We start from the raw sequence: 19,764 nt of genomic DNA, 5'->3' as shown, positions 1-19,764 counted from the left end.
TCTCAGCTACCTAAAGGAAAAGCTGCTGGGGTTGGTGAGAGTGCCGAGGGGCGGTGAAGGACATAGGAAGGACATATGCCGTCTCTGTGCTGTTTCTTTCTTCCCTTTAATAGATGATGAAAAGTGATACCCACATCCCTGTCCCACACGCTGGGGTTGCTTGCTTTTCATGCCACTGAGTAGAAGTTGCCTCCTTTGGCTTAGCCCCAGCTGGCTACTAGCTGTGGCAGCTGAGGAGCACGGCCGCCCACGGCCTCGGCACTAAGCACAACGTGGAAGCGTCTGGAAATAGTCTGCCATTTCCACACTCTGGACCTGGGGGATGAATTTAGCCCCTCCGGGCGCCTGTAAATGGCAGGACCAACAGTTGAACTCAGCACAGCCTTCTTTCAAAGCCCAGGCTGAAGTAGGTGGGGTTTCTATTATGAATTTGGGGATCAAATTAGGGGAGTTATAATCCAGTTGAAAGGAAGGGTCAGGAGGAGGATTGGAAAAATCAAGAAAGCTTGAGAACTGACCAGGTTTGAGGGGGCCAAGGACCCTCAGAGGGAAAAGTCATGACTCCATTTTGTAGTCTTGGCTATTGGCCGAGAGGCAGGACAGCCCCGGGCCCCCAACCCCCAGGAGGAGGCGATCTGGAGGGGTGAGGTAGAAGGTATTGAGGTGAGTTTTGGAAATGTGGCGATTGGATAGTTGCAGACATACCAGGTAGCCATTGTCTGTCATATTCTCTGACTCACATTCTAGATACGCTGTGAGTATGGATGAGCAAAAACACAGGAAAAAGAAAGCCTCTTAGTTGGGAGAGACTCTGGAGGAAGTAGAATGAGGGATGGCAGTAGAAGTAGCTGTCAGAGAAGCCGGAAGAGGAATAAAAATGGTGTCATGGCATGCATGGCAGAAATCAGCAGGGAGCTGGTTCCAAATGAGTTGTCAAGGCCGCCATACAACGTCAGAGAAGTCAAGATGGATGCCCCTGTGTGGACTTGGGAGGGCTCAGTTCAACCCAGGCACGTTCACTAGGAAGCTTTCACAGGCCCGGCCTTATGTTTGGTGCAGGGGTAGAGAAAGGCAAGTCCCTGCTCTCGAAAGTCTTAGGAAATCATCTTGAGACAGACTTGAGTTGAAATGTGTCTTTTCCGCTTAGCCCAAGATTGTCATTCTCTGAGCTTCTGGTTCCTGATATGTAGAACGGGCACACTAATCCCGGCCCCCAGGCAGGTACTGTGGCTGAGGATGTTTCTGGGACTCTGTACTGTTGCATGTACAATACTCACACGGTGCTTGGAGCTTAATGGTGCTTGTTTGGTTGTGCTTAGGACACGTGATGACAAGAGAACAAAGGGCAGTTTCTGGGGGCCTTTCTGCCAGCCACACGGAAGCCTGCCTTCCTCGGGAGTGGCATCCTTTCTTCAGTGGTTTGGGCTGTTGAGTCAATCGTGCCTGATTTTTGCCGCCTCATGTGGCTTTTCAGTACTAAAAAGAATCTCCTATTTCTAGAACTTCCCGTCCTTTAATGTGCTTTTTGGCCCAGATGTTCTGACACAGCCCTCTTTCATTTTTCTTCTCCTTGTTCAGACAGAGACTGGAGCCCCCTTCTGTTGGCTGGTGGTGTTCTCGCTTGCCCCATCATGGGGAAAACACACGGTGTTGTGCTCCATAGCAGACGACAGGGTCCCTAGATGGCTCTGAAGGTTACGACACCACAGATGAGCTGTGGGGACTGGCCCCTCACCCTCTGGGGGCCCGGGGGCTGCAGGGTCCAGTGCGTATATGCCTGGAGGCCTTGCTGCCTGCCTGCATCCTATCTGTCCCCCCTCCCCCATAGCACCTCTAGGAACTGGGGGGTGGGGAGGTGGTTAGGGATATGGCCCTATGTGTGTTTGGCACTCTTGGGAGACTGGGAAGTCGATGCTGCAAAGATAGGGCTCCTGGAGAAATAACACGTGTGACTTAGAAGCTGGAGGATGTGGTGGGGGAAAGAGGTCAAAGCAGGGACAGGAAAAACCAACAAGGTGTGGCCCGTGAGGCTGACATAGGTTGTGCCGCCCCAATGCTGCCTCATGCCCGGCTCCTCCTGGCAGGCTGCTCTGCTCCATGTGCTTGAGATCAGTCTCCCCTGGGCCTCCATCCAGGGCACTGAGATTCTTTTTTTAACAGATTTTATTTATTTGTCAGAGAGAGAGCACAAGCAGGGGGAGCAGGGGGAGCAGCAGGCAGAGGGAGAAGCAGGCTCCCCACTGAGCAGGGAGCCTGATGAGGGACTTGATCCTAGGACCCTGAGATCATGACCTGAGCCAAAGGCGGACGCTGAAGGGACTGAGCCACCCAGGTGCCCCAGGACATTGAGATTCTTGTATGTCAAACTGGGAGGGCCTTCTGGGGTCACCTGTCCCCCCTCTCCCTCTGCTTCCCCACAGTGGGGCAGTTGCCTCTGTTTGCCTGGATGGTTGGAGGAAGGTAAATCACAGTGTCTTGGTGTCATAAACTTGGGACTAGGAGGGCAGTGTGGATCAGAAAGACGCTCACATCCAGGGCAGAAGGCTTGCTAACTGGGCATGGTCGACCTCTTCTGCCTGGCCGGTATCCCTAGCAGCCAAGAAGGCCAACCGGGATGTGCAGGCTCTAGGCAGGGATGTTGGCCAGGCATGTGGAGGCACACTGCCGTCCACTGCTATGGGTGACACGATCATTCCTGCCTCAATCATTTAATGAGTCAGAGCAGCATTGCTTTCCATCCTGACTGACCAGTTCAAGGCGGGGTGTCTCCCCAATTTAACTCAGGAGTAACAAGTTTAATTAACTGGCACAAGAAGTTCCCCTATTAATATATTCACTGGAAATCCCCTGATGTGTCATCTTATTCATGACCTTGTTTGAAATGAGCCCATGTCAATATTCACGAGTCACGAACCAAGAACCACACTGACCTACCCAGGCTGTTTGCCCGGGTACCATGACTCATTAGAGTCAGGGCCAGAGGTGCCATCTGGGGTCCCACAAGGACACTCCCACATTCTCATTCACTTTGGACCTTTGCTCCCTCTCGCTTTGTGCCCCACCCCCTTCCTCCTCTCAGTTCTAATGCTGATGGTTCTGGGAACTGGATTCCCAGAAATGGGCCTCCGCAGAGAAAAAGCCTGGGAGGGGGCTGTTAAGGTGTCCCTGGCTTCCTCTAGGGCAGGGTTTCTTTGCCTCGGCACCACGGGCATTTTGGGACAGATAACTGAGCAGGGGGTGGGGAGGGGACAACTGTCTTGTACACGGTAGCTTCTAGCAGCATCCCTGGCTTCTATCCACTAGATACCAGTAGCTGCCCCCACCCCTCAGCTGTGATAACTAAACATGTCTCCAGGCATTATCTAATGTCCCTTGGCAGGCAGAATTGCCCTCATTGAGAACCATTGTTCTAGAAGTGGCAGCAGCAGTACGTACAGGAGGTGTAGAGGCTTCTGGAATCTTCCCTACGTGTCTCCTTCAGTTGGGAGTTTCAAGGGCAGCTCCTGCTGGGGGTGATGGAGGGCAGTTCCTGGAATTCTCGCCATATCCCTGGGCCTAGCATGCTTCTCTTCCATTTCTGTGGCTATTTTTTCAGCCAGAAACCCCCTCACTTTTGACATCATTCTGTTGCTCGCTGAGTCCCGGTTGTGCCGGACAGGCCGGTGGCAGCATCCCTGACCTTGCCTGTCAGGTTGACTGGGGGGAGGTGCGGTAGACAGAACTTGAGAGATCCTGGCTCGGTCCCTCCTTGGCTGTGTGACTTAGAGCACTTGGTGCATCATGTCAGCCCTGTGTCCTGGTGAGCTAATCACATCACCCAATGATATGATAGCCAGAGACCCTGAAATGCCTGGATCCTGCCTGTGGCCTTCCCAGGGGAGAGAGAGCCCAAGAACACTAGCAGATGGGTGACAAAGTATGGTGTGTCTTGTTCTAATGCATTAGTTTTGTCCTGGTAAGTTCTTGTGCTGAACATCAGTGATCAAAGCCATTATTCCAAAGGAAGTAAAGGATTAAGTTTCCTCAAGAGTTTTATGCTTGCAATAACAAAGTCATTTCTCTCTGTAAGAATGTAATTAATACAATGTTTGTAATGGCCACAAGGTATATTTTGGTAATATTTTTAGGCCATTGTCATCATAATCCATTGTTGTAATCAAGAAAGTACAGAACTGAAATAAGGCAGTGGGGGTGGGGAGCACAAAATCAAACCCCAGTGCAGCTCCATTCATAACCACCACCAACGGAAGAATGAGATGCCGTGTTGGTCCCCTGTTATGGGAGCCATGGTTTCTCCCGTGCCAGGCTGGCTTCCCACAGGAATCTCACATGGCCAACATCTGGGTGATGGTGTTTGCGCTGACTTTTAATCATTCCTGTTATACCCAGTTCACAGTATAAAGATTTATGTTGTGAGTAAAATGCCAGAAAACATTTTATCTGGGTTAGCGCCCCATGACTCCCAATGCAGAGTTCTGATGAAGCTCCAAGGTACAGCTTGGCCGTGAGGCCTGCATGGAGCCTCTGACCTCTTTGAACCCAGAGCAGTAACCCGCACTCTCAGGTTATTGTAAAGAAAGAGATGGAGGATCCCATGGGGTGGAGGAAACAGCCAGAAGGATGGAGGCTTTCAAAGTGGCACTTCTGGTGGCTGATAAATGTGGTCCAGTCGGCATTTGGGATTCTAACCAATTCGATTAGCAACCTTCCTTTGGCTAAAATGAGGACGGTGCTGCTATCACAGGCTTGGGGTATGGATTAAGTGGCCTTGTACACGGACCAGTGTAGTAGTATTCTTAACTTTACACGCTCCGTCTCAAGGCTCAAGCAGCTGAAAAATGCAGAGGTGCCTCTAGTTTCCCCAAGCCGGTACTGCCTGCACAGGGCAAAATCAGCTCACCCTCACGGGGCTCCCAGCAGCACCTCTGCTCTCCCATGTAATTGACTGTGAGCATTGGAAATAGTTGTGGTTTTTAATACAGTGATATTTCCTCTTCAGAGACTCTAGCCCCTAGTCCAGTTTCAACAACTGCTAGCTTGGTCCCAAGACGTGGTTCTTGTTTCTTCCTTGTCTAATGGAGAGAGTGTTTGCATTTGCACAGGGTTTTAATGGGCTGTAAGCTGTTGGCTCTGAGAGGGATTCTTGGTTCAGAGCCAGGGAGACTTGAAATGTTTGGGGAAGCCTCCGAGTGCTGCGGAGAGGGCCTCCTTCTCTACCAGACACACGACTTGCGCCAGCATGGGCAGGTGCTGCTCCTGTTCACCTGATGCTCAGGGAGAGCTCCTGTGGTGGGATGGGCACTGCTGGAATGTTTGGTTCCCTGCCTGAGCGAGGACTCTAGACCAGGAAACCTTGTCTGCGACTGTCCGGGGTGGAAGTTTCTGATCAAGCCAGCTACTATAAAGAGGGGCCCTTTTAAAAATCATTCCAGAAACAATGGGGGGAGCTCTCAATTTGGCTGCCATGGGTGGTCTAGACCATAGAGTTCTTGAGACGGAAATAATTTCCAGAGATTTTCTCTTTCAGGCAAGACCACGCCTATGCTATCCCAGAAAGACAAATCTGTTCTATTTTGAACTGCTCTGGGGAGGAGACTTTACAGCCATCCCTGGAAACAGAGTCTATTTTTAATGATGTCTGTGCTTTTGCCTTCTTGCTCAAACCCCTTCAGCTGAGGTCTGGTGACCTTTCTCTTTGCCGAACCGCCCTTCATGGGTGTGAAGGTCATCATTGAGGGTGGTTGTCCCTTGATGACTTTCCTCTCTGCGAAATCATTTCAACCCCAGCACTTTTGGGTAGCAGCCAGCATAGTTCAGGCTTTCCACATGTCTGCCATACCAGTCTTCCACCAGCAGAAGAGTGTGAACATATGCACACGAGTACACACACGTACACACCCACGTATGGGTACAGCCTTTGGGGTAGCCTACTGAAGTCTCAACATTTCCCTGAGGTCTGATTCTTTAAACATTCATGCAAATGTGGCATTCTGTCCCAAAATATAACTGATTGTTTTATTTATTTATTCATGATTTCATTTATTTACATGAGAGAGAGAGCGAGAGTACACGTGAGCAAGGGGAGGGGCAGGGGCAGAGGGAGAACATGCTGCTGAGCGCGGAGCCTGATTTGGGACTCGATCCCAGGACCCTGGGATCATGACCTGAAGCAAAGGCAGATGCTTAACTGACTGAGCCACCCAGGTGCCCCTGATTGTTTTATTTTTATTTTTTTAAAGATTTTATTTATTTATTTGACAGAGAGACAGCCAGCGAGAGAGGGAACACAAGCAGGGGGAGTGGGAGAGGAAGAAGCAGGCTGCTAGCAGAGGAGCCTGATGTGGGGCTCGATCCCAGAACGCCAGGATCATGTCCTGAGCCAAAGGCAGACGCTTAACGACTGCGCCACCCAGGCGCCCCAATTTTTAAAACAATACTTTAAATTAGTTAACATCAGGACAAAATTCACATTAACATATCCCCCCTTTTTAAAAAAAATAATCCTTGAGGAAATTGATAGTTTGAGAAGATGCCACACATTTTTTTCTGGGATGTCTGGAGCCCTTGGCGCACACTAACACCTCCAGTTAAAGGAGCCTAGGTGGTGGGCATCCTGACTCCCGGAGCAGGTAGATCTGAGTTTGAATTCTACTGATACCACTTCCTAGCTGCATAACTTTCGGCAGATTCTATCAGCTTCTCGGTTAAAACAGCAGGGTAGTATTTCCTACCTGGCATGGGTGCATTCATTCAGCAACCATTGAGCAGGCTCTGTTATAGGGGTGGGGAATAGAGGTGAGAAAAGCTCCACAAGGACCTTCACAGAAAGTGAAGCATTTCCATTCCGGATGAGAGGAACAGATAATAAACAAGTACGTGAGTAAGTGCAATTCCAAGTAGGATAACTTCTACGAGGAGAATGAAATAGGGCAATGTGATAGTGACTGGGTGAGTGTGTGCCTGCCCATATGCACTCACAACTTTAATTGGTGTGGCTCAGAGGGGTAGGCTCTTCAGGGAGGTGAGATTTGGATTAGGATTTGGTTGATAAGAGGAAGCCAGCTTTGCAGATTAAGTGAAGTAAGATAGTAAGTGCCTAGCACGTGGTAGGGGCTTGGTAGACACTAATCACCTCTCTTTCTTCAAGAATCGGAGAAATACTACTTAAACATGGGGAGGTAGGTGTTATAAGTTGTTGGAAATGACTAATATGTAGCCAGGGATGTGGATTTTGGAAAGGATACAGCGAGAGTTTGTTTGCATCCCCGATTCTCGCACGCCATCCAGAGACAGCGGCTCCGTGGTGCTCCTGAGTAAGCAGAGGGCTTCTGTCACTGCCTTCCTCCCTCGGGCCCTGATTATCTGCATCCTTTTCTTTGCTGCAAAAACCTAAGTTTTCTGCTCACCTGTTGCCATCACCTGCTTTCAGGGAGCACGTAAATAAGATCTTCACCTTCTTAATACCAGGTTTGAGTTCGAACCTATTCAATATATGGGAAGAATGGATAATGATTATTTCCTTAAAGAGGCCTGATATGTGCAAGATCGCTGTTTCCTAAAGTATACCAGCTTCTTTTCTAAAGTATTTTGTCTGTACATATATGAATAATAATAACCAAACCCTAAACCAACCATCGTGTAGGACTTTATGGCTTACAAAGTCTTTTGGTACCCAGGAAGTGGGCCTTACAATCGCATTCTTGAGAATGAAGCACCATGGGGCAGAGAGAAGAGTTTGAGCTTTGGAATCAGCCCAACCTGGGGTCAAATCCTGGCTCTGAGCCTCATTCTGTAAAATTAAAACTGCATTTTAGAAGCTGAGGGCCCATAGCCTCCTGGAGTCTTGGATATGTTAGATTATGTTTTTTTTTTAGTTTAGCATTTTCATTTGGATGACAACCTAGAAATACTGGCTAATCCAAATGACTATTAATTGAGTACTTTCATTTTGGTGAGAAGAGATTTTTACATTTTTGAATCCTAAAAGGATGTGGAGATTGAAATACCATGCAGGGTCCCCATCTCCAAAGACCCTGTCCTGTAGAGGTCAGAGCCGTGTCCACCTTCAGCCGTCATGCTCGGGTTCTGTCTCTGTGACCCAGCTCACACTAGCTCATTAGCAGCAAGTAAATGGTAGTGAATTGTTTTCATTAAGCAGCATTTAAAATGTTTCAGCCTTATAGATTGGCCCTTCAACATCATGGATTGGTGGCTTAAAACAAGTTTATTTTTCAAAAGAAAAAAATAACTAAATTATGGTCCATTGTGCTCAAATTCGAAAGAATCTAGAAAATAGATGTAACGTCAGAGTCTTCATTAATTACACCCAATAGTCACACCCGGCAATGTCTACTTAATTTTACTAACCATCACGTTAAATTAATATTGTGAATTTGAATTTTTTTTGGTTTTCAGTTTTATACTTACTCTATTTGTAAATCAGCATAAAAAATTTAGACCTGGTTTTGTTTCACAACTTGGGGTACAGGACACATAAAAGCAGAAATTATAATGGACTATAGTAAAGTGTGCCCCAAAGGCTATAGGTGCCTAAAGGACAGAGCCATGGTCCCTGCCTGGGGAATTCGGGCAGTCTGCAAAGAGGGTGTACCATTCAGTAGGTCTTGAAGAATGAGCAGGAGTTTATCAGGTGAAGTAAGGTTGGGGTGAAGTAGGGCTTTCGAGATCAGTGACATGGGTTGTATGAGGCTCAGAGTAGTGTAAAGGCTTGGTATGGTTGAGTAAGTAGTTAAGAATAGGGAAGTGCGGGCCAGAGGCTGCAGGGACCAAAAAGTGAAGGGCAGTGTCAGCCAGGCTGGCCAACTGGATTGAGTCCTGGAAGCAGAAGGGACCTCAGGGAGATCAGTGAACATGGGACTTGGATGGTGTGATTTTTAAGAACGTAATTCTGGAAATAAATAGTATGAGAAGGAGTGTTGGATGGACAGAGACTGGGTAAGAGCAAATGGGAATGAGGCCTTGATCCAACTATGGGCTGTGAGGTTAGAGACAAAGGGACATAATGCAGAGAGTTCTGTGGTAAAACTGTCAGAATTGTGTGCCTAGTTGGAGGAAAGGAGTATGGGGTGGGCCCACATCTGCATGAACCAGAAGATAGAGCGGGTAATCAGGTTCTGGTTACGTGACATATTGAGTATGGAGAGCCCATGCATCATTCCGGGTGGATGTGTCCAGTTGGTTAGGAATGTAAATCTAGAGCTTGGGAGTCTCTTAATAAGGGAGACATCAACATGAAGATTAATTGCTGACGCTACAGTATTTCTCTATAAGAAATTTTGGATAAGATTGGAAGGCCAATAATGGAACCTTAACACTTGAGAAGCAGATGGAAGAGGAGAAGCCAGCAGATAGAAGTGTTATATAGACGGAAGAGGAGAGGACAGCTAGAAGTTGAGGAGGAAAACCAGGATCGTATGGTGTCCTGGAGTCAAGGAGAGAGGAAGTTTCAACCAGCAGGAGATGGTCAGGGGAGCAAATACTGAGGGCATGACTTTGAAGAGACAGGAGAACTGTCATTCGGATTGTCAGCCTCTTGTCGTTAAGGGACATGGAAGGAAAATTTAAGCATCAGAGACCAGCCAAGTGGCTGAACAGCCATGCCGTGTGCTGCTGTCGAGAGAGAGGAAGGGTTTGACATTTAACAAAGCAAATGGGCTAGGAAACCGAGCAGTTGGTACATTTGTCATTCATTCATCCATGTGCTCATTCATCCACCCATCAAATATTTCCTGAGGGTCTGCCAGGTGACAGACTCTGTATGAGGTGCTGTTCGCGTAGATGGAACGCAAAGATAAAGAAGACAAAATCCCTGCTTTGGGGAGTTCAAAGTGTTGTTGGGGGAGATGTGTATGTATATAGATAATTATAGTGTCAGGTGGTGCGTGCTAGGGAGAGATGTGTGTGATGGCCCCGGAGCAGGGGAGAGAGACCCCTGAATGCTGGTCTTTGGACCTTGGACCTGGTTGGAGCTGAGTAGGAGTTCACAGGCAGACCAGAAGGGGAGAAGGGAGAGAATATTTGAGCTGAGAGCACAGCAGGGTGAAGGCGGGAGGGGAGAAAGGGCGCATCCTGCTTTGTGGATGGTGTGAACTTTAGGGGGGGTGTTGGGGGAGCAGTAGTAGAGTTCAAGCCAGAAAGGAAGGGTGAGCACAGATGATGGAAGGCTTGGGACGCCACAGCGAAGAGCAAGTTTGGATCTCATCTTCTGGAGAGTGAGAATTCCATAGACATTGGTAAGCAAAAGAGTAACACAGTAGGGCTAGATTTCGAGAAAATAGCTTTGGTGGCACGGGGAGGCTGAGCGGGCAGGGGAAAGCCGGAGGCAGGGAATCCGGGTAGTGTCCAATCTCAGGCCATTTGCACTGTCACTCATTCAACGAAGTATTTATAGAATGCCTACTGTGTGCTCTGCCCTGTGCTGGATGGTGATGTCTTCCAGGAGAATCCTTTTGAATCGCCTGTCTTCAGGAGCCTGCATTATCTTAACCCAGATGCAGATGGCCAACGCACCACCAGGCAGAATTCTCTGCTGGAGAATTGCTGATCCCCCAAGTCAACTTCTGGGTCCGGAAGCCGGCAATCTTTACTGTGCCATTACTCATTATTTTGACTGTGCCAGTTGGCTTGGGTTGCAGATAGGCGATTGCTGTTGAACGCATGAGGCCAAACGGACCAGCCACCAAACAGAGGAACACACACACACACACGCGCTGCACCCAGACATCTGCTTCTGTTTCCCGAGTAACTGCGTAGCAACGCAGGGCGGACTCGGTACCCGGGCACATGCTCTGTGTTCTATTCTAGTTATAAGTTGAGCACAGTTTCCATGTGGCTGGTGATGAAAGAGTCAGGTCAATTTCATAACGGGAATTGTTTCCGATTATGCAGATCACATCCAAATATTTACCTCATTCCATCATTTTGGCCGGGCCCTACCTTTGAATAGCATGGAAAAGCATCCAGGCCTCTTTTGCCCTGCCTTTAGGAAAGGAGATTTTCTGTGCCTAGAGCCTGCTCTTTGCTGGCAGTGGGGAACCCGGGGCACAACCTGTGGGCTTGCCTCCTTGTGTTGTGGTCCTCAAAGTGAATCAGTACGTGGCAAGGAATGTCAGAGCTCTTCCAGGCAAAATCAGAGCCTGTTAGCACTGGAAGGGACCCCGGCCCTCATCAAGCCCAACCGGCTCATTTTACTGATATGGAAACTGAGGTCCAGAGCCTCAGACTGACTTGCCCCAAATCGCAGAGTGAGCTAACAGCAGACTTGGGACTAGATCACAGAGACCCGTCCAGGGTTTCCCACGAGTCTTCCCTTCTCCTCTTTCATCTTTCCGTACTTCCCGCTGCTGCTCTGCTTCTGTTGTTAAAAGTACATTTCAGATGGAGTCCGTTTCATTCACATGTGAGCCCCACATTGGGCAGGTGCCATTCCGTGAGTGTTTTCCTGTCTCATACGATAAACTCCAAACTGGCCTCAGCTTGAATGGCTGAAGTGGAAAGGTGGGCCAAAAAGCAGGGAATTTGAGGGTAATAAAATAATGTGGCTAGAGCATCTGGGGCTAAGCACGTAGCAGTGTAGGTAGAGGTCCCAGGCCTAGGGGGTAAGTTGAGTGCTTTCCTGTTTGAGTCTCACCTAGAGGTGTCCAGTGGCCAGTGATTCTCCAACCAGAGGATGCATTCACATCGCCAGGGGAGCTTGTTTAAAAGTCATATTCCTTCCCCCCACTTCCCCCTGCCAGAGGTTCTTATTTACCAGGTGTGGAGTAGGAGCCAGGACTCTGCATTCTCAGTAGATGTGAGGTTGGTTATACAGTAGGTATCCTGTGGGTCACACGTGGGGCAAGAACACAGACCAGGAGTAGGAGGAAAAGGGTATGTCTGTGTTCTCCAGTGTTTGGGCCAGAGTGTATATACTCAATATCACATAAGCAGGTGAATGTGGAAGGGTTTGATGTGTCTGAGATCGTTTGCTGCAAGGATTCACCAACTATAAGGACACGGTATTGAGGGAGAGCCTTAGGGCTGGGCACACAGAGCTGGAATTTGCAGGGTGACCAAACTCACATGTGCTTAGCTTTTGAGTGACTGCATGACAATGGTTTTTCTCCCTATGGCTCTGGCTTTTGCTAGGGCTTAGTATTACTCTTTACACCTATCTCTGCCTCTCCTTTGGCCTCCACTTACTCCTCCTTTGTGATGGTTTTGTGCAAACGCCTCCTTTTAACTGTTCCTGAAATGCATTTGTAGAACTCATTCCGATGAAAATTACCATGTGGGGAATTCAGTTACAAGGATCAAGGCTGAACACGTTTTGCTCCAGTCTCCATATATGGGGGGGTCTTACACTGATTTTTGTAGCTGTTGGCATTGATATTATGCTCAGACATAAGACTAGGGGGCCTTTACAGTGTGTTGTCGGAGTCAAGATAGGTGATGAAGATGTAAGGTTGAATTTGAGAACACCGTTGTGGTGGTCCTTCATTTAGATCTGGTTCGAGTTTGGAGCTTCTTTATCAAAGTGCACCGCCCTCCCCGTGCTCCTGCCCAGGGTCCCAGGTTAACAGATGCCCTGCTGAGCTGCCGGCTCTATGTTCCTGCTCCCGTGTGCTCTCAGCTGTCCAAAACTTTGCTCTCTGGGCTCAAACTCCAAGGTGTATTTTTGTAATTTTTGCTTTAGGGTGTTGACTTGGTTATGTGGCTAAAACCAAACCTACTTTTTCCAGCCTCTTCTAGAGTGAGACTTTAGAATTTCAGACTTTGCATGACTCGTTTTCTATGAAGAACAGATGGTAGGTTTAATTTCATAGAAAGAAAATTAGAAACCAGTGAAATCTTACATGATTTCTCATTAGTACTGAAACCAAATACATTTAGAGCTGTTCCTAGTTACAGATATACTGGTGATGATGAGGAATTCCCAGGGCTTTCTCTGACAAGGACTGCCACCAACTCTTGGTTTACTACTCATTGCCTCCCTCCTCCCATAATCTGTTCTGAATCTTTTTTCACTTAATCTATTTATTTTTATTTATTGAGCCAGCAGTATTTTAACCATCACTGGCTTTTTTTTTTTTTTTTTTAATTGCAAGAAAACCTACCCTGGGTCCAGCTTCAGTAACACATTGTATGTTTTCATTTTTCCACATCCCCTTCCAGGCTTTGTTTAGTATATGCCTACAGAATCTTTACATTATTGTAATCATGGTCTAGTTACAAGTTTGTATCTGGCATTTTCCACTTACTGTTCTATTACAAGACTATTTCCATATTGCTCTGGATTGCTCATGGTTTTGATATTTCATGGAGTTTATCAAGCCCTGGTTTGTTCGACCATCCTTCTTTTTTGGTCATATGTGTTCATCCCGCTTAAAAACATCATGATGAAGGAAGACGGCCCCAGGTGCTCGGATTATTTCTTCTTCTACTCTTTTTGGAGCTCACACGCTGTCCCTGTAAACCTCCTATTCTGTCAGCCCATCCTATTTTAGGGAGACCTCAGTTCTCTGGTTACACTGACTATGGTCATCTGTTGTCTCCATGAATCCCAGAGCCCTGGACTCCCCTCAACCCGAGGCTTTTGCCAAGTCTGGACCACTCTGGTCATCCAAAGCGCTGCTTTCTCTCCCCCAAATCCTGCGCCAAAGGCAGACCCAGCTTACTTCATATTACCTTGGTTACCACACTTGACATTATAATGTTTGTAATCGTTTGGCTATCATTTAGGCTTCTTCGCTGCAAGCGACAGAATTTACTGGAACCAGCCTGGGAAGCAGGTGGGCATTGAGACATGCCAGAGAACAAAAGAAATGGTCTCAGAGCATAAGCAGTGGGGTCAGGATGAAAGACTCCAAGCCATTTGTGGTCTCTTGGCCCCTTTACTGGATATTCAAATTTCAGGGAGGGAGCATTCAGTTGGCTCACATTGCTTACCTTGGCTTCCGCTGGCAGGGCGCCTGAATGCATTCCCACCACACTTCATCCAGCGTGGAGGGGTGATTTCCTAAAGGACCCAGAGAAAGGGGAATGACTGCCAGGCTGCCCTACACACACGTCTTACTGTTGATACACATTTACACAAAAATCCCTGCCTAACATTAACTTCTGTACAACTGATCCCAAAGTGTTGTTAGTATAGTGTCCGGCTCCAAACCCAAAGTCTTCGGGGGATTTCACTTCTCCCTCTGGTTCAGCTACTACCTCTTCTCATGCGTGGCCCAAGCTGCGTTAAATAGGAATGTAACCACCCCGATGCTCTCACTTCCCTGAATGCCTTCCCTGGTTTCCTGCTTCCTGGCTCATGCCCCAGTATTGACTAGTTAGAGAGGCACCATAATATCAAATAGTCACTTTTAAATGACGAAGGGTATATGAACAGGTCTGGAGGATTTTATCCAAAATGCACCTTTCTTCTTTGACCCCTGCCTCCCTCCAGGCTGGACATGTCATAACGTCTGGGGAAGAGGCATGGCATGCCATATGTACTCTGAGAAGCTTCTCTTTTAATTATTTATCTCACCCCTACAGCCACCCTGCCCACCCTTCAGAACCTCCAGTGGAACTGGAGCACTGGTTAGGTTCGAGGATTGGATCAGCTTACACATTATAAAACTTTCGACTGGTGATGTAAATGCTTCCAAGGAAGGGATGAATGGAGGGCTACCAAGCCCCCGCTGGGTGACTGGGAGTATGCTAGATGCTTTATTTACTGCATTTCATCTACCAAACAGCGTTGTCAGATTTGCACTATTTTGTCTTTTGTATGTATTTTCAAAGCCCGTGTTTCATCCATGAGGGCGCTCTGTACCTCAACGACCACATCTGTAAAATGGAAACAAAAATCCTTAAAATGAATCTTGTGAATTTCAGATCGGAGCTTGTGTTAAAGCAGTTCAGGCAGATAAAGCATATTTTCTCTTCCTGATCACCTCTTCTTTCTATAAGCCTCCAGTGTATCTGTCCCCTTCTTTCACTGGCAGATCTTCTCTCTCATACAAGGCTGAGGCCATCCAATACGGACTGTACCACCCACTCCTTTCCTTACAGCACAATATGGCTGTCTGTCTGGAAGATCAAATGTCAGCAGTTGTTTATATTTCAGCCTAATGCTTAAAGAGAGAGATCTGTAAATAGATTTATTCTTCTCTACTTTTTGGTATTTTTTTCACCAATTAATATGTCATGGAGAGCTGTCATTTTAACACATATGAATCTACCTCATTCTAAGAGATAACTTGTATTTCATTGTTTGGAGGGATCAGATTCCATTTAACCAGGTTCCTCTACATGGATATTTAGGTGGCTTCCAGATTTTGTCGTTGTTGTTACTTTGCTCTTTACAACAAATGATGCAATTAAAGTCATTCGATGTACAACCTTATGCACCGGCTTTAAGTATATCTATAGGGTGAACTATTAGAAGCAGAGCCGCTGGGCTAAAGGGCATGTGCATTTAAAATTGTGACAGGTATTGAGAAGTGCCTCAGGTTTTCTGCTTCAGTTTTTTTTTTTTTTAAGATTTATTTATTTATTTGACAGAGAGAGAGAGCAAGAGAGAGTACAAGCAGGGGGAGGGGTAAGGGGAGAGGGAGAAGCAGGCTGCCCGCTGAGCAGGGAGCCTGATAGAGGGCTCAATCCCAGAACCCAGAGATCATGACCTGAGCTGAAGGCAGACGCCCAACTGGCTAAGCCACTCAGGCATCCCTTTCTGCTTCAGTCTTAACATGACGTGTGTACTGGGGAAGGAGCAATGTGCTGGCAGGTTACAAGGCTTTAAGGTTCTATTCTTTCTTTGGTTTTTTCTTTTTCTATTCTGTTCTTTCTTTGGTTTTGTCCAATCATGATTTAGTCCTTGGTTTTGATGCTTGTCACTAACAGGTCGTGTTAGTTAGTCATGATTTGGGGAATATTATATCTCAGGACACTTGAAAGTTTTCCCATTGTGCCTCCCAGAAAACTCCTAGACTGTCAGAAAACAAGGAGAGAGGTGGTCAGGAGGGCTGGGGAGGAGCAGGCCAAGGATGGGGGTCTGATGCAGCTGGAAGCCCACACCCAGGCCTCCTTCACTTTATTTTTTCTTTATTTTTTTTCCTTTCTTTCTCTTTCTTTGCATTTCCCCTTCCTTCCTTCCTTTTCCTTTTTTCCCCTCTTGTCTCTTTTTTTCTTTGTTTCTGGCTGCGTACTATAAAAATACAATTTTGAAGCATGTGGTTGGATTCCTACCATGGGGACTGAGATGGAATTTCAAGTCACTCACCATAATTCAACTATAAATTAGAGAATTCTTAAGAATAGAATAGGATGGAATGTGGTTTCATGTTTTCTTCCCCCAGGGACCCTGCCCAATTTGGCAATGGGAAGCTAAATTAAGGGTGGGATTAGTTCTAGGAAGTGGAGTTTCAGTGTAGCGGCATGTCTCATGCAAATGTTAGTGACAGTGCCTTCCTTCTCTATATTCATGAGAAATCAGGAGGTCCTGGATACCTGGAATTCCCGGATGTGCCAGACACGTACTTCTGCCCTTGTTTGTTTATCAAAGTGACCCTTCAAGAACTATCAAAGGGGATTAATTTAAACTCATTTTACCCTTCGATTTTCCACCAAAAGCAGTCAGGGAGGCAACATGCCGCAAGGGAAAAGAAAAAAGAACCAGGGAATTGGAGTGAGCAGGCTTCAGCGTCAGTGCTGCTGGTGCCCCTTACCAGCCTGCGTCTGGGAAAGTCACACAGCCTCTGGAGGCCCCAGTTCTTTCCCGGAGAAGGAACAAAATGACCCCAACCTCTCAGGGTGGCTGAGGCACCCTGTAAATTGTGCCGTGGAGCTAATGTTGCCTACGCCAGACAGCCGGTCCCTACATGAGGCATTCGCACAGTGCCAGACCCAGAGAAGGTGCTCAGCAAATGCTTGCCCACTTTTCTTCCTTGTCCTGAGGAACAAGCACTGCATTAGTGTCCTTGGGCTGTTGTAACAAATTACCATGAGCTCGATGGCTTAAAACAACAGAAATCGCGTCCTCACGGTTCAGGAGGCCAGAAGTTCAGTATCAAAGTGTTGCTAGGGCCATACTCCTTCCAGTTACTAGAGGGACATCCTTCTGCCTTCTTCTAGCTCGTGGTGGCTGTTAATCTCTCCAGTTGGCCTTGGAGGTCACACAGCCTTCTTCTCCTCTGTTTTCTCTTCTATGTCTTATAAGGACACTGGTCATTGGATTTAGGGCCTGCCTGGAAAATCCAGGATGTTCTCATCTCAAGATCCTTAACTTAATTACACAGAGAATGACCCCTTTTTCCAAATGAGGTCATATTCACAAGTTCTGCGGATTACAGCATGGGACATATCTCTTAGGGAGGGCCACCATTCAACTCACCATGTACGCTTTAGCGATTACTTTCCATATCAGGACTGTGGCCCTGATGAAGCACGTTTTTTCACAACCATGATCAGTTTGATATTTAAAAATCAGGACATGTAAGAGAGGAGAAGAAAGAACAAAAGCTTGTTTTTGTTTTGTTTGTATTTATAAGCAGATAAAAAGCCTCCTTTCCTGGGTCCCTGACTTAGTAGCGATGCGTTGAATGTGTTCGCTATTCACACAGCCATCCACCCTGCTGCTGCTCACATCCTGGTGGTAAGGAATCGCAGCCCTCCTGTCACAGAACCTTCTGTCTTGCCCTCGCTCTGACCCCATCTCCTGCTGGCTCCAGCTCATGGTACCTCTAGCCTTTTGCCTTGGATCTCTGAACATGGCTCCCAAAGGCCGGCTATCTGACGTCCAGCTCTGGGCTTGACCCTCTGGTTAGGTGCTTATTTGCTCCCTGGGTTCCCTCAGCTCTGTCTCATCTTGCCTTAGTTGCTAGAACCTTCAGGAACTCAACTTCAGCTACAGAGGTCATCCACAGACGACTCTGCATTGGAACGTAGTCAAAGGAAAATGGCCTCAATTAAACAAACCCTATGGCTTCAGGGTGACTGACTGCCTGGGGGCAAGGACTCTAACCAAGGCCTGAGCCCTCACTTTTAGTGACTACAGTGCCAGCTACACCAGGGACCAATGCTTCCTGAGCACATCAAGTGGGTTTCCTCATCAAGTCCTTACATCCTTCCTCTGAGGTAATCTTAGCTCCACCTCTCATTTCCATGTGGTGTGAAGGGGCTCTGCCTTCCTGGATTTGTTCCACACAAAGGGGAGGATGGTCCCTGGACCTTCTCACAGCTCAGTGGTACTGTGGGGACAGAGGACTTTGAGCTTTGAACTTTGCGCCAAAAACTGCTGTCAANTGGTTGTAAAAACGAATATCTAAAAAAAAAAAAAAAAAAAGAAGACCAAGTTAATCATGGCCTTTTGTACTTCAGATGGAAGCATGAGGTTCACTGAAAAACTCATGTTCTAAGGAAAGTTACAGGTAAGGAGGACATTCTAGTCGAAGAATCTAGAAACACAAGGGCAGACTGTCTGCTAGGGGAGAGCAGGGAGTGCTGGAGCTGTGGGACTGGGAGTTGGGTACATTTGACTCCAAACCTGGCTGCAGCAGCATGACTGGGGCAGGTCACATGTCTCTGAGCCTCAGTTGGCAAACCTTCCCTCTGAGAGGTAAGAATGGTAGCCATCAAGGCCACGGTGAAGCCTGGAGATTACATGTGTTACCTGGTACTAAGTGCACACCGGACTATTACAGCTATTATGACTCCTCCTCTGAGGCCTTCTTAATCCCTCTCCCCTCCCCACCCCACCCAGCCCAGGCAGCCAGTCCCCCCAGGAGGCTCCCCAATCTTGTGCTAGCTGCATAGTGCTCTTCTGCTGGGTCCAGGCCATTTGTGTGGATCTGGGGTGCTTTTCTCCTGGTCCTCAGGGCCTAGCTCCACGCAGGGCGTATAGCTGGTGCTCAGGACATGTCTGCATAATGAAGGAACACTGTGTCCCCACACTGAGCACCATGTCTGGCATAGTCATTCTCTGTGAAATGACCGGTTAAAGGAATAGGAGTGCACAATCACCCTCGAGGTAGAACTTTAAAACTTTCTGACATTTCTCACTTCTTCTGATTTACCAGGGAAGCAGGAAAATCATCATTATGGTTACTTAACAAATATTTAGTGCCAGGCTCCCTATTCTGCACATGCATGACCTGACTTAAAGTCCTTATGCCCCATGAGGTAGGGACCATCCTTCTTTAGAACACAGGGCTCAGAGAGGTTCAGAAACTTCCTATTCACACTGCTAGAAGTGGTGGCAGGGAGGTGACTTGAGGACAGGGCCTCTAAACTGCGGCGTGCCATGCGGCCGCCCCAGCAGCTTAAGGGAAGTCCAGTCCCTCTGGCCTGCATCCCGAGGACCTAAGTTGGAGGTTAAGGGGGACTTCTGAGGGGTAAGCCTCAGTAAGAGCTGAGGGCGCCACACTGAGCTTTCCAAGGCCATGGCGTGGAAGCAAGGACCCTGTGAGCCTTAGGCACTTTGATCTTTGTGTGGCCCTTCCCCCGTTAAAAAAGTTCAAGTTCCATTTTATGAGTGCTTTGGTATAAAGATGAATATAACCCAGGCTGGATTATGTTCATTTCGTTCTTCTGATTTGAACAACGGCCCCGTGCCTTCTAGTGCCTAACGGGTGCGGCTTTTGGGTTATCCAGAGCCTCTGCGGGTGACGCAGGAGGGGGTGTTCGGTCCCCTAACCGGCCTCTGTCTTCGCAGGTCCCGCAGCGGATGGCGGCGGCCCAGGGCGTCCCCGAGGACGGCGGCGGCGGCGGCGGCGCCCC

The 19,764-nt window shown here is 47.8% G+C and overlaps 1 long non-coding RNA gene across 1 annotated transcript in view; it reads left to right on the top strand.

Annotated features, from left to right (window-relative positions):
• LOC109490097 overlaps positions 1–19,755 on the top strand; it is a 58,276-nt gene extending 38,521 nt beyond the window's left edge. Inside the window, exon 3 of the long non-coding RNA XR_002143324.2 lies at positions 19,700–19,755. This is a non-coding gene — a long non-coding RNA (uncharacterized LOC109490097). The remainder of the gene's footprint in view (positions 1–19,699) is intronic.
• The last annotated feature ends 9 nt before the right edge of the window (positions 19,756–19,764 follow it).

The sequence above is a fragment of the Ailuropoda melanoleuca genome, chromosome 5, assembly GCF_002007445.2.
Source record: "Ailuropoda melanoleuca isolate Jingjing chromosome 5, ASM200744v2, whole genome shotgun sequence".
Classification (NCBI taxonomy): domain Eukaryota; kingdom Metazoa; phylum Chordata; class Mammalia; order Carnivora; family Ursidae; genus Ailuropoda; species Ailuropoda melanoleuca.
This window is presented reverse-complemented; position numbering and strand designations above follow the sequence as displayed.